This window comes from Nicotiana tomentosiformis, chromosome 12 (assembly GCF_000390325.3).
Source record: "Nicotiana tomentosiformis chromosome 12, ASM39032v3, whole genome shotgun sequence".
NCBI lineage: Eukaryota > Viridiplantae > Streptophyta > Magnoliopsida > Solanales > Solanaceae > Nicotiana > Nicotiana tomentosiformis.
In genome coordinates, this window is record NC_090823.1 from 98,286,107 (window position 1) to 98,296,993 (window position 10,887).

General features: G+C 36.7%; 1 long non-coding RNA gene across 1 annotated transcript; it reads right to left on the minus strand.

The window, feature by feature from the left end:
• Positions 1–3,993: 3,993 nt before the first annotated feature.
• On the minus strand, positions 3,994–5,509 carry LOC138903525 (uncharacterized). The gene is made up of 2 exons (XR_011412717.1): positions 5,069–5,509; positions 3,994–4,972 (listed from the first exon to the last, which is right to left on the minus strand). It is a non-coding gene; the product is annotated as an uncharacterized lncRNA (long non-coding RNA).
• Positions 5,510–10,887: the final 5,378 nt, after the last annotated feature.

The following is a 10,887-nucleotide window of genomic DNA, read 5'->3' on the forward strand; positions in this document are numbered from 1 at the left end:
CGCACAGGTGTTGTGGTCCCGTGTAGCTTGTGTTATTATATGAGCAGGATGGCTCTCGAGATACAAGTCAATTATTGCACCTTAGTCGTGCTTGGGTTTTGTAGCGTATGGCGCTATCCGTCTCCCCAGGGTTGTATTTTCGCACTTGGCGTAATTGTGGTCGGTATTCGGGTATTTCATAGGTATAAGCATTATGGCTTGATGGGTATTTCCTTAATTATTGTTATGTGTGGGTCGGGTGGCATGCCGCCACTGGTACATTGTTTGGATCGAGTGGCACGCCGCCACGGGTATGTTGCTTGGATCGGGTTGCACGCCGCAATGATGTCATGTTTGGATCGAGTTGCATGCCGCAATAGTGAGATGTTGAGTACGATTCCGTGTAATTATTTTTATGTATTTTGTTCCTCATTTTCTTGGGGGGGGAGGGTTCATAGCATCTGTTCGACCGTTTTATTCGTTACGCGGGCTGAGTAGTTCTGTTCCAGATTTCGTTTTCCTTAGGTATCATATTCGAGTTTGTAGCTTGTTGGTGCATTAATGGCATCATATGAGATTTTTGGCGGTGTTTGAATTGGCTTATTGCCTGAGCAACTTGTACTGGGTGAGACGAGATTATTGGACCTGAAATTAGTGCAATCAGATTTATATAAGGTATATTAGAGGGAAAATGTCACAATTTATTTCAGAATGAGGCAAGAGTTCTTGTTGAGTGGAGTACTCCGTGAGTTATTAATCTGGCTGATGATTATGAGTTCTTGTGCATCCCTTTCATCGTTGCAATATTGTGAGGATTGAGACTGGGCTTATGTGTTATGAGGTATACTACGGGCATCGGGTCGATAAATTTGCAGTTGTAGTGCTTGAAGGAGTTTACCATGGGCAAATAAGTTATGTGGTGCGTTGTGTGAGGTCAGCATAGGTGCATGATTTTGTGTGGGTTTAGTGTGTGGGGATTGATTCGGTGTCCGTATGTTAGAATCAGGTCTTGTAGAGAAATTCGGAGGTTAGAATTTGGTTCTAAGGCTTATTGGCAAAATAAAAGGGAGGATCTTAGGTATGGCTTACGCTAAGGTGCTCAACTGAGTTGTGGTGAAACGGGTAGGTGCACAAGGTGTTGAACTGTGATTTTGGGGCAACTCCGGGGTAGTTCTTAGCACGTTTGAGGACGAACGTATGTGTTAAGTGGGGGAGAATGTAACGACCCGACCGACCGTTTTGAGCTTTAGCGCGTCGTTGGAAAGTTTGAGGCCTCGAGTAGTTTCACTTCACGTTTTATGACTTGTATGTGTGGTCGGAATTGAATTTCGGGAAGTTCAGAGTTGTTTTGGAAGAAAAATTCTCAATTCGGAAGCTTTAAGCTGGGAGAGTTAACCGCGATTTGACTTTTGAGCAAACAATTCCGAAATTGAATTTTTATGATTTCAATAGCTTTGTATGGCGATTTCGAGCTTAGGCGTATGTCTGGATTTGGATTTGGAAGTCCGTAGGACAATTCGGCGCATTTTGGCGAAAAGTTGGAAAGTTGAAGTTTTGAAATATTCATAAATTTGACCGGAAGTTGACTTGGTTGATATCGAGCTCGGATTTTGATTTCGGAAATTGGAACAGGTCCATTATGTCATTTATGAATTATGTGCAAAATTTGAAGTCATTCCGTATTGATTTGATACGCTTCGACGCAAATTATAGAATTTGGAAATTTCATAACTCATAATTCGTTTCGAGGCGCGATTTGTAGTTTTGGCGATTTTTGATGTTATTTGAGGCCTCGACTAAGTTTGTATCATATTTTTTGATTTGTTGGTATGATTTGAGGGGATCCCAAGTGGCTTGGGTGTCTTTTGGTTCATTGGTTGAGAGACTAGTAAAGTTAAGAAATTTGGAGTTTGACCATGGTGAATATCAGGTCAAGACGATCACTTTTCAGTGTTTTGAGTGCACGAGCAGGTCCGTAGCATGTTTTACGATTGAAATTCATTTATGGTTTGTGTCTGAGAGGTTCCAGATGAGTTTTAGGGTGGTTTCGGATCATTTCGGAGAAGTTTGGGTTTGCTGGTTTCTGATGAGGCACTGTTCATTCGCAATTGCGAACACTGTTCATCGTAATTGCGAACACTGTTCATTGGAGTTTACTGTTCATTCGCAAATGCAAAGTTTTTGTCCGCAAATGCAAACCTGGGCAGAAGACTTAAGGATCGAAACTTGGTCATTTTTCCATTTTAGGTTTGGATTTTGGAGCTCGGGTTTTGGGCCATTTTGAGGAGTTCTTCATGACTTTGACATGGGTAACTTTTCTATATCGGAAAGTAATTATATTTCTTGACTCCATGGTTATATTCATCAATTATTAGTGAATCAATTGGAAGAAAATGAGATTTTTGGCAAAATCTTTCAAAAACGAAAAAATAAAGATTTGGAGGTCGATTCATTAGCGGAATTTGATAAAATTGGTATGGTTGAACGCGTATCGGAATGGGTTATCAAATTTTGTGCGTTTTGTCGTGTTTCGGGCATGTGGTTCCGGGGGTTGACTTTATTGACTTTTTGAGCGGAGCTAGAAATTGTTATAAATTGGTTTATTACGAGTATTAGAGTATATTTTTATTGATTTGCACTTTGTTTGACTAGTTTTGGAGCGACGAGCATTGGGTTGAGGTATTAGAGCAGCGTTGGAGCCGGTTATGGAACTTCAGAGCGAGGTAAGTCTCATGTCTAACCTTGTGAGGGGGAAACTACCCCTAGGTGATATTTATTGTTATGTGCAACTAGTTGTGGGTGCTACGAACGCACGAGGTGACGAGTATCCGTACGTAGTTAAAGCATGTTTATGTCTGGGTAGACTTAGGACTTTATCATGTAATATTTGAATTGTTTTGACTCATTTTTCTAGCTTAATTAATTAAAATTTTAACTGAAATTGATTTAGAAACATATAAATATATTAGGACGAGTTTTATCACCTTGAGTTGTTGCCAAGATATTTGGTAAATATAAAGGGGTATATTTATTATTGTGCAGTATGTACGGTGTTATAAGCACGTGTCTCGTAATTTGAAAACTTTCTTCCTTTCTTGTGGAGTAGGGCGAATGCTTCAATAGTATAATAGATGCATCTATGGTTCGTGCCGCTCGACCATTGGCAGTGTACACATTATTCTGGATCGGGCCGAACGACCTCGGCATAATCGTGCGTTATATCGCTAGTAGTCCGAACATTCATGAGATTATCTTTCCACTGATGCTCGGCATTTTATATGGTATTACTTATTCATTTGATATTGGCACTTGACATTTTCTGAGTCGTTAAGGTAGAATACAAGATTGAGAAATTTATACTTTAAAAGAAATATTTGGAAAATAATGTAACTTACATATCCACTCCATTATTGTTGTGTGCTTCATATCTGCTTATGAATTACTATATTGCTTTATTGGACCTCTAGTAAGTATCGATTTTAACCCCTCATCACTACTTCTCCGGGGTTATGCTAGATACTTACTGGGTACGCGTTGATTTACGTACTCATGTTGCACTTCTGCACTAAATGTGTAGGATCTGACAGGTTCCTTTGGTGATCATCTTGGCGCGTAGGCGCACCTGTTGAGGGGACTTTATATGAGCTGCATTCCAAGATACGTATCGCAGTCCACCGAGTCTCCATCGTACTATGTATTTTATTATGTCTATTTATATTCTAGACAGATGTTGTATTATTATTGTACTCCTTAGAAAATGCTCATGCACTTATAACACCGGATTTTGAGGTTTTACTAGTTGATGCTTACAGTTTCGTATATTATTATCCTCTTCCATTTCTTTTATAAACTATAAATGTTGTACGTTCCCGTGGATTTGTAAGTGTAAATCTACTTCCTTATTAAAATCTATATTTTTGAAAGTAATAAAATGAGTAATTAAATTGATAAATCACCGTTCGCTTGCCTACGACGGTGTTAGGCGCCATCTCGACCTATAGTCACTTTTAGAAGTAGATAACAAAAGCCCTTATTTGGAAGTGTAATTGAGTTATTTTATCTATGCTCATCAAGTGTACACCCTAACACCCATACATTAAACTCCTTTTAGAAATTGACCCTGACTCTTGTTGGGTACTATTCTTCCAACGACTGTTTCCACTCACTATTGAGTGTGGATTGAGCGTGGATCAATGCATATAGAAAATGTAGAAGATTAAATGACACATGGTATTTTATACTGGTTCGGATTCAATGTGAATCGTAGTCCAGTCTCTTTGGGTTGTAAGGATGATCTCTCTTTAAAGCTCCTGGGTATTCTGAGTACAATTGTATTGACGAGATTCTTATGCATGCCAACTGATTTCTTATGCTAAGTAACTCTCAATTCTTTTGATACAATGCCTCACTAATATTTCTCTCTTCTTTATCTCTGATTGTTACACTGTAATTCTATTTGAAATACAATGCTCGTAAAGAGTAGAACAAAGAGCTTGAGGTTGGTTAGATCAAAGCGTATTTTGATCTTCATGGTCACCGACTATAAATACAATTTGAGAGGAGATTTGCTTTGATTCTTGATTGATACAGACATGAGATTGGCAACCCAAATGAATTGATCTCTGGAATGAATCTTGCTTGATGATTCTTTCCAAGAATAATTGAGGAGCTCCTCAACGGCTAATCCTTGAATCATGGTAGAGTAAATGCTTTCCTTCATTAGCACGATCTAATAGCTGTGTGGATCTTCAGGCATGACACGATCTTTCTTTGATAGCCTAATTGATAATCCAAGCAGATTTTTAGGCTTTATGATCTTCTACCGATTTGAACCTTCCTTCTTTGGAACTTATGAATTGCTTCCTTAGGTGGTTGGCTATTGGACATGATCTTCGACTGAGTTGAACTTTTCTTCTTTGGACATCTTGGACATTTGTATCTTCCTTTCTATACGCCTTGCTTTGCTTCTGGACTACTGTTTAAATTTGGGTACCTACAATAAAGGAGTATTGTTATTATTCACCATTGAAACTTAGTTCTAACAACTATTTCAACAGACAATTCAGATGCCTGTAAAAGGGGTCTTTGCCTTTTCATTTGCCGATCATCCTCACAATTTATTCTTTCTATTCAATTAATAAAGAGTTATTCTTTTTGGAGTCGTAGAGTAGGCAAAACTCTTGAGCCACGTAAATTTTGTCTTCTCTTATCTTATCTCTTGCAATTTATTATTTTTCTCTTTTAAACTATTTTTCCTCTATTAGCATGGCTCGCTTCCCAACAGTCGTTGCCTCCAATGGTGTTGGAATGGAGTGGGGATCAAAACTATAAAACAAATCAAAACATATATATATATATATATATATATATATATATATATATATATATATATATATATATATATATATATATATATAGACAAATGAGATGATATAGTGTTTGACATCTAAAGTTCAGATTCCCATATTATTCTTTGGGATATTTGCTGGAAGTTGGGACGACGAAGCCCTAACTTAAATCAAGACACCAATTTCACGGAAAATTTGTATTCTTTCTAGGACAATTGAGAAAGAAAATAGGACGATATGAGAAGCTGAATTAATTGGATTATGAAACAAGAGAAAATGGAAAAAACATAAGAATTTCTAGTTTTGCCTTGTGTGTCAATTAGGGGGAAAAAATTGATTGTTGGGATATATACTATTAACCATGTGTTTATTTTAGATATAGTATTTATTATGAAATAATTTTTTATTCAGTTTTAATAAAGTTGTAAATAGATCATATATTAGTCTGTGTCCTTTGCTTATATAGTAGATGATTTAGTGTATCGAGTTTAACTTATACACGGAAGATTAAATCATCGGTTCTTATAAGTATAAAGTTTGAGTTCACAATCTAATGATGGAATTGGACAAACCATCAGGAATGACTGTAGCACAAGATTAAATATAATTTTATGTCACGACTCAAAATCCAACTAGTCGTGATGGTACCGAACCAGACTCGCTTGATAAGCCAATTAGCAACAATCTAATTAAAATGAGATTTACTGAGAGAAATAATAAAAACATAACTGAATATTTTATACAAGAATCCCCAGGGACTGGTAGTACAAATCATAAGCTTCTAAGATTCAGAGTTTACAAAGCTAGTATGAAATAAATACATCATCTGTCCGAAATGTACTTAAAGAGATTTTTCATAAGTCTAAATCTACCATGAACAAGAGGCAGCTATAACCGGAACTTAGGTACGTCTTCAATGCTAGCTCCCGCCATACACGGCAATATCAGCATCCAAAATCTGCACATAAGGTGCAGAAGTGTAGTATGAGTACAGCGGACCACATGTACTCAATAAGTAACAAACCTAACCTTAGGTTGAAAGGTGGTACAACAAAGGTCGGAGTCCAACACCAATAGCCAACAACAGTTCATAACAATGCAATAAAGTTGTAAAAGAAATAACTCATAGATATGATGCTCAGTGCGTTAACACTTACGTAAAATAATCATGCTTTTCATGTATAACAGTAAAACCCAAATCCTTCACCGAAATCACCAAAATATGAGTGAGTCAAAAAATTGTGATTTTTTTCAAAACCTTTCAATAATAAATAAGATGTTTCGTTATCAGATAGCATGAGGAAAGTACTTCTTTATACCTACATGTCGATGCACAAGTGAAATCATGAATGTCACCGAAATTGGGTAGCATCAGGAAATGCATCTCTATGCATGTATCTCAAGTACGCATGTCAAATGCAATGCATATCAGTGATGAGCTCATGTACTCACACTCTTAGAGTACTCAATCTCATTGTCTCGTATTCTCACTCATCATGCTCAACACTCACCGCGCTCAGTCACTAAGTATTGTATAGGGTAGATCCAGCCCAAACATAAATAAATACTCACACTCAGTCACTCAGTACTATAAAGAGCAAATCCAGTCCAATGCAAATGAATCCAGGGCAGATCCAACCCAAAACTCCATAGCAATTGCGCCCACTATGGATGTGCAGACTTCGGAGGGACCGATCCAACCCAAGAGCTATAATAAGCCAAATCCTGACATAAATTATTAAAGCCTGCTTCGGCGTGCAACCCGATCCCATAAATATCACTCACAATAGGCCCTTGGCCTCACTCAGTCATCAATCTCTCCAGTCTCTCGGGCTCACAAGAATCATGATAATCAGCCCAAACAGTGATGATATGATATATCAATATAGGGCAACAGAGACTAAGATATGATATGTAAATAATAGATGTGACCGAGTATAAATTTCAAATTAAGCAATTAATTCAACATGTAACACAACCTTTGTGGGCCCTAATAGTACCAGCATATGGCCTAAGCATGATTTCTAGCATGGATCACAGCTCAATTACTCTGGCACATAGATATTTTGTCATGACCTAAAATCCCACCACAGGCGTCGTGATGGCACATAGTCTCTAAGACTAGGTAAGCCGATTACAATTACATTTCGAGATTCATATGCATGCCAACTGATTTCTTATGCTAAGTAACTCTCAATTCTTTTGATACAATGCCTCACTAATATTTCTCTCTTTTTTATCTCTGATTGTTACACTGTAATCCTATTTGAAATACAATGCTCGTAAAGAGTAGAACAAAGAGCTTGAGGTTGGTTAGATCAAAGCATATTTTGATCTTCTTGGTCACCGACTATAAATACAATTTGAGAGGAGATTTGCTTTGATTCTTGATTGATACAGACTTGAGATTTGCAACCCAAATGAATTGATCTCTAGAATGAATCTTGATTGATGATTCTTTCCAAGAATAAGTGTGGAGATCCTCAACGGCTAATCCTTGAATCATGGTAGAGTAAATGCTTTCCTTCATTAGCGCGATCTAATAGCTGTGCGGATCATCAGGCATGACACGATCTTCCTTTGATAGCCTGATTGATAATCCAAGCGTATTTTTAAGCTTGATGATCTTCTACCGATTTGGACCTTCCTTCTTTAGAACTTATAAATTGCTTCCTTAGGTGGTTGTCTATTGGACATGATCTTCGACTGAGTTAAACTTTCCTTCTTTGGACATCTTGGACATTTGTATCCTCCTTTCTATACGCCTTGCTTTGCTTCTGGACTACTATTTAAACTTGGGTACCTACAATAAAAGAGTATTGTTATTATTCACCATTGAAACTTAGATATAACAACTATTTCAATAGGCAATTTAGATGCCTGTAAAAGTGGTCACTGCCTTTTCATTTGCCGATCATCCTCACAACTTATTCTTTCTCTTCAATTAATAAAGAGTTATTCTTTTTGGAGTCGTAGAGTAGGCAAAATTGTTGAGCCACGTAAATCTTGTTTTCTCTTATCTTGTCTCTTGCAATTTATTATTTTTCTCTTTTAAACTATCTTTCCTCTATTAGCTTGGCTCGCTTCCCAACAGTTGTTGCCTCCAATGGTGTTAGAATGGAGTGGGGATCAAAACTATAAAATAATTCAAAACATTTTATATATATATATATATATATATATATATATATATATATATATATAAGACAAATGAGATGATATAGTGTTTGACATCTAAAGTTCAGATTCCCATATATTTCTTTGGGATATTTGCTGGAAGTTGGGACGACGAAGCCCTAACTTAAATCAAGACACCAGTTTCACAAAAAATTTGTATTCTTTCTACGACAATTGAGTAAAAAAAATAGGACGATATGAGAAGCTGAAGTAATTGGATTATGAAACAAGAGAAAATGGAAAAAACAGAAGAATTTCTAGTTTTGTCTTGTGTGTCAATTAGGGGGAAAAAATTGATTGTTGGGATATATATTATTAACCATGTGTTTATTTTAGATATAGTATTTATTATGAAATAATTGTTTATTCAGTTTTAATAAAGTTGTAAATAGATCATTTATTAGTAAGTGTCCTTTGCTTATATAGTAGATGATTTAGTATATAGAGTTTAGCTTATACACGGAAGATTAAATCATCGGTTCTTAAAAGTATAAAGTTTGAGTTCACAATCTAATGATGAAATTGGACAAACCATCAAGAATGACTATAGCACAAGATTAAATATAATTTATGTCACGACCCAAAATCCAACTAGTCGTGATGGCGCCTAACCAGACTCGCTTGGTAAGCCAATTAGCAACAATCTAATTCAAATGAGATTTACTGAGAGAAATAATGAAAACATAACTAAATATTTTATACAAGAATCCGCAGGGACTGGTAGTACAAATCATGAGCTTCTAAGATTCATAGAGTTTACAAAGCTAGTATAAAATAAATACATCATCTGTCCGAAATATACTTAAAGAGATTTTTCATAAGTCTAAAGCTACCATGAACAAGAGGCAGCTATAACCGGAACTTAGGTACGTCTTCAATGCTAGCTCCCGCCATACACAGCAATATCATCATCCAAAATTTGCACACAAGGTGCAGAAGTGTAGTATGAGTACAACGGACCACATATACTCAATAAGTAACAAACATAACCTTAGGTTGAAAGGGTGGTACAAAGGTCGGAGTCCAACACTAATAGCCAACAACAGTTCATAACAATGCAATAAAGTTGTAAAAGAAATAACTCATAGATATGATGCTCAGTGCGTTAACAGTTACGGAAAATAATCATGCTTTTCATGTATAACAGTAAAACCCAAATCCTTCACTGAAATCACCAAAATATGAGTGAGTCAAAAAATTGTGTTTTTTTCTCAAAACCTTTCAATAATAAATAAGATGTTTCGTTATCAAATAGCATGAGTAAAGTACTTCTCTATACCTACATGTCGATACACAAGTGAAATCATGAATGTCACCGAAACTGGGTAGAATGAGGAAATGCATCTCTATGCATGTATCTCAAGTACGCATGTCAAATACAATGCATATCAGTGATGAGCTCATGTACTCACACTCTTAGAGTACTCAATCTCACTGTCTCGTATTCTCACTCATCATGCTCAATACTTACCGTGCTCAGTCACTAAGTATTAAACAGGGTAGATCCAGCCCAAATATAAATAAATACTCACACTTAGTCACTCAGTACTGTAAAGGGCATATCCAGCCCGAATGTAAATAAATCTAGGGCAGATCCAGCCCAATGCAAATGAATCGAGGGCAGATCCAGCCCAAAAATCCGTAGCAACTGCACCCACTATAGATGTGCAGATTCTGGAGGGACCGATCCAGCCCAAGCGCTATAATAAGCCAAATCCTGACATGAATAACTAAAGTCTGCTGCGGCGTGTAACCCGATCCCATAAATATCACTCACAACAGGCCCTTGGCATCACTCAGTCATCAATCTCTCCAGTCTCTCAGGCTTACAAGAATCGTGATAATCAGCCCAAATAGTGATGATATGATGTATCAATATAGGGCAATAGATACTAAGATATGATATGCAAATAATAGCTATGACCGAGTATAAATTTCAAATTAAGCAATTAATTCAACATGTAACACGGCCTTTGTGGGTCCCAACAGTACCAGCATGTGGCCTAAGCATGATTTCTAACATGTATCACAACTCAATTACTATGGCAAGTAGAGATTTTTTCATAAACCAAAATCTCACCACAGGCGTCGTGATGGCACTTAGTCTCTAAGACTAGGTAAGCCGATTACAATTACATTTCGAGCCTTTTTTTTTAATTTAATACAAGTGTCGAAACCAAAAGCGAAAATAATTATAACAACCTCCCAAGACTGGTAATACTGAGTCATGAACACTAACTGAATATATACAATGATCTCAAGGATCGAGTATACAATACTATTCGAATAAGTGTTGACAGTACAATAAAATGAAAAGACTCCAAGGGACTTCGACGGCCAAGAATCTCTACCTTGAATTCTTGCGATCAACACACTAACTTTG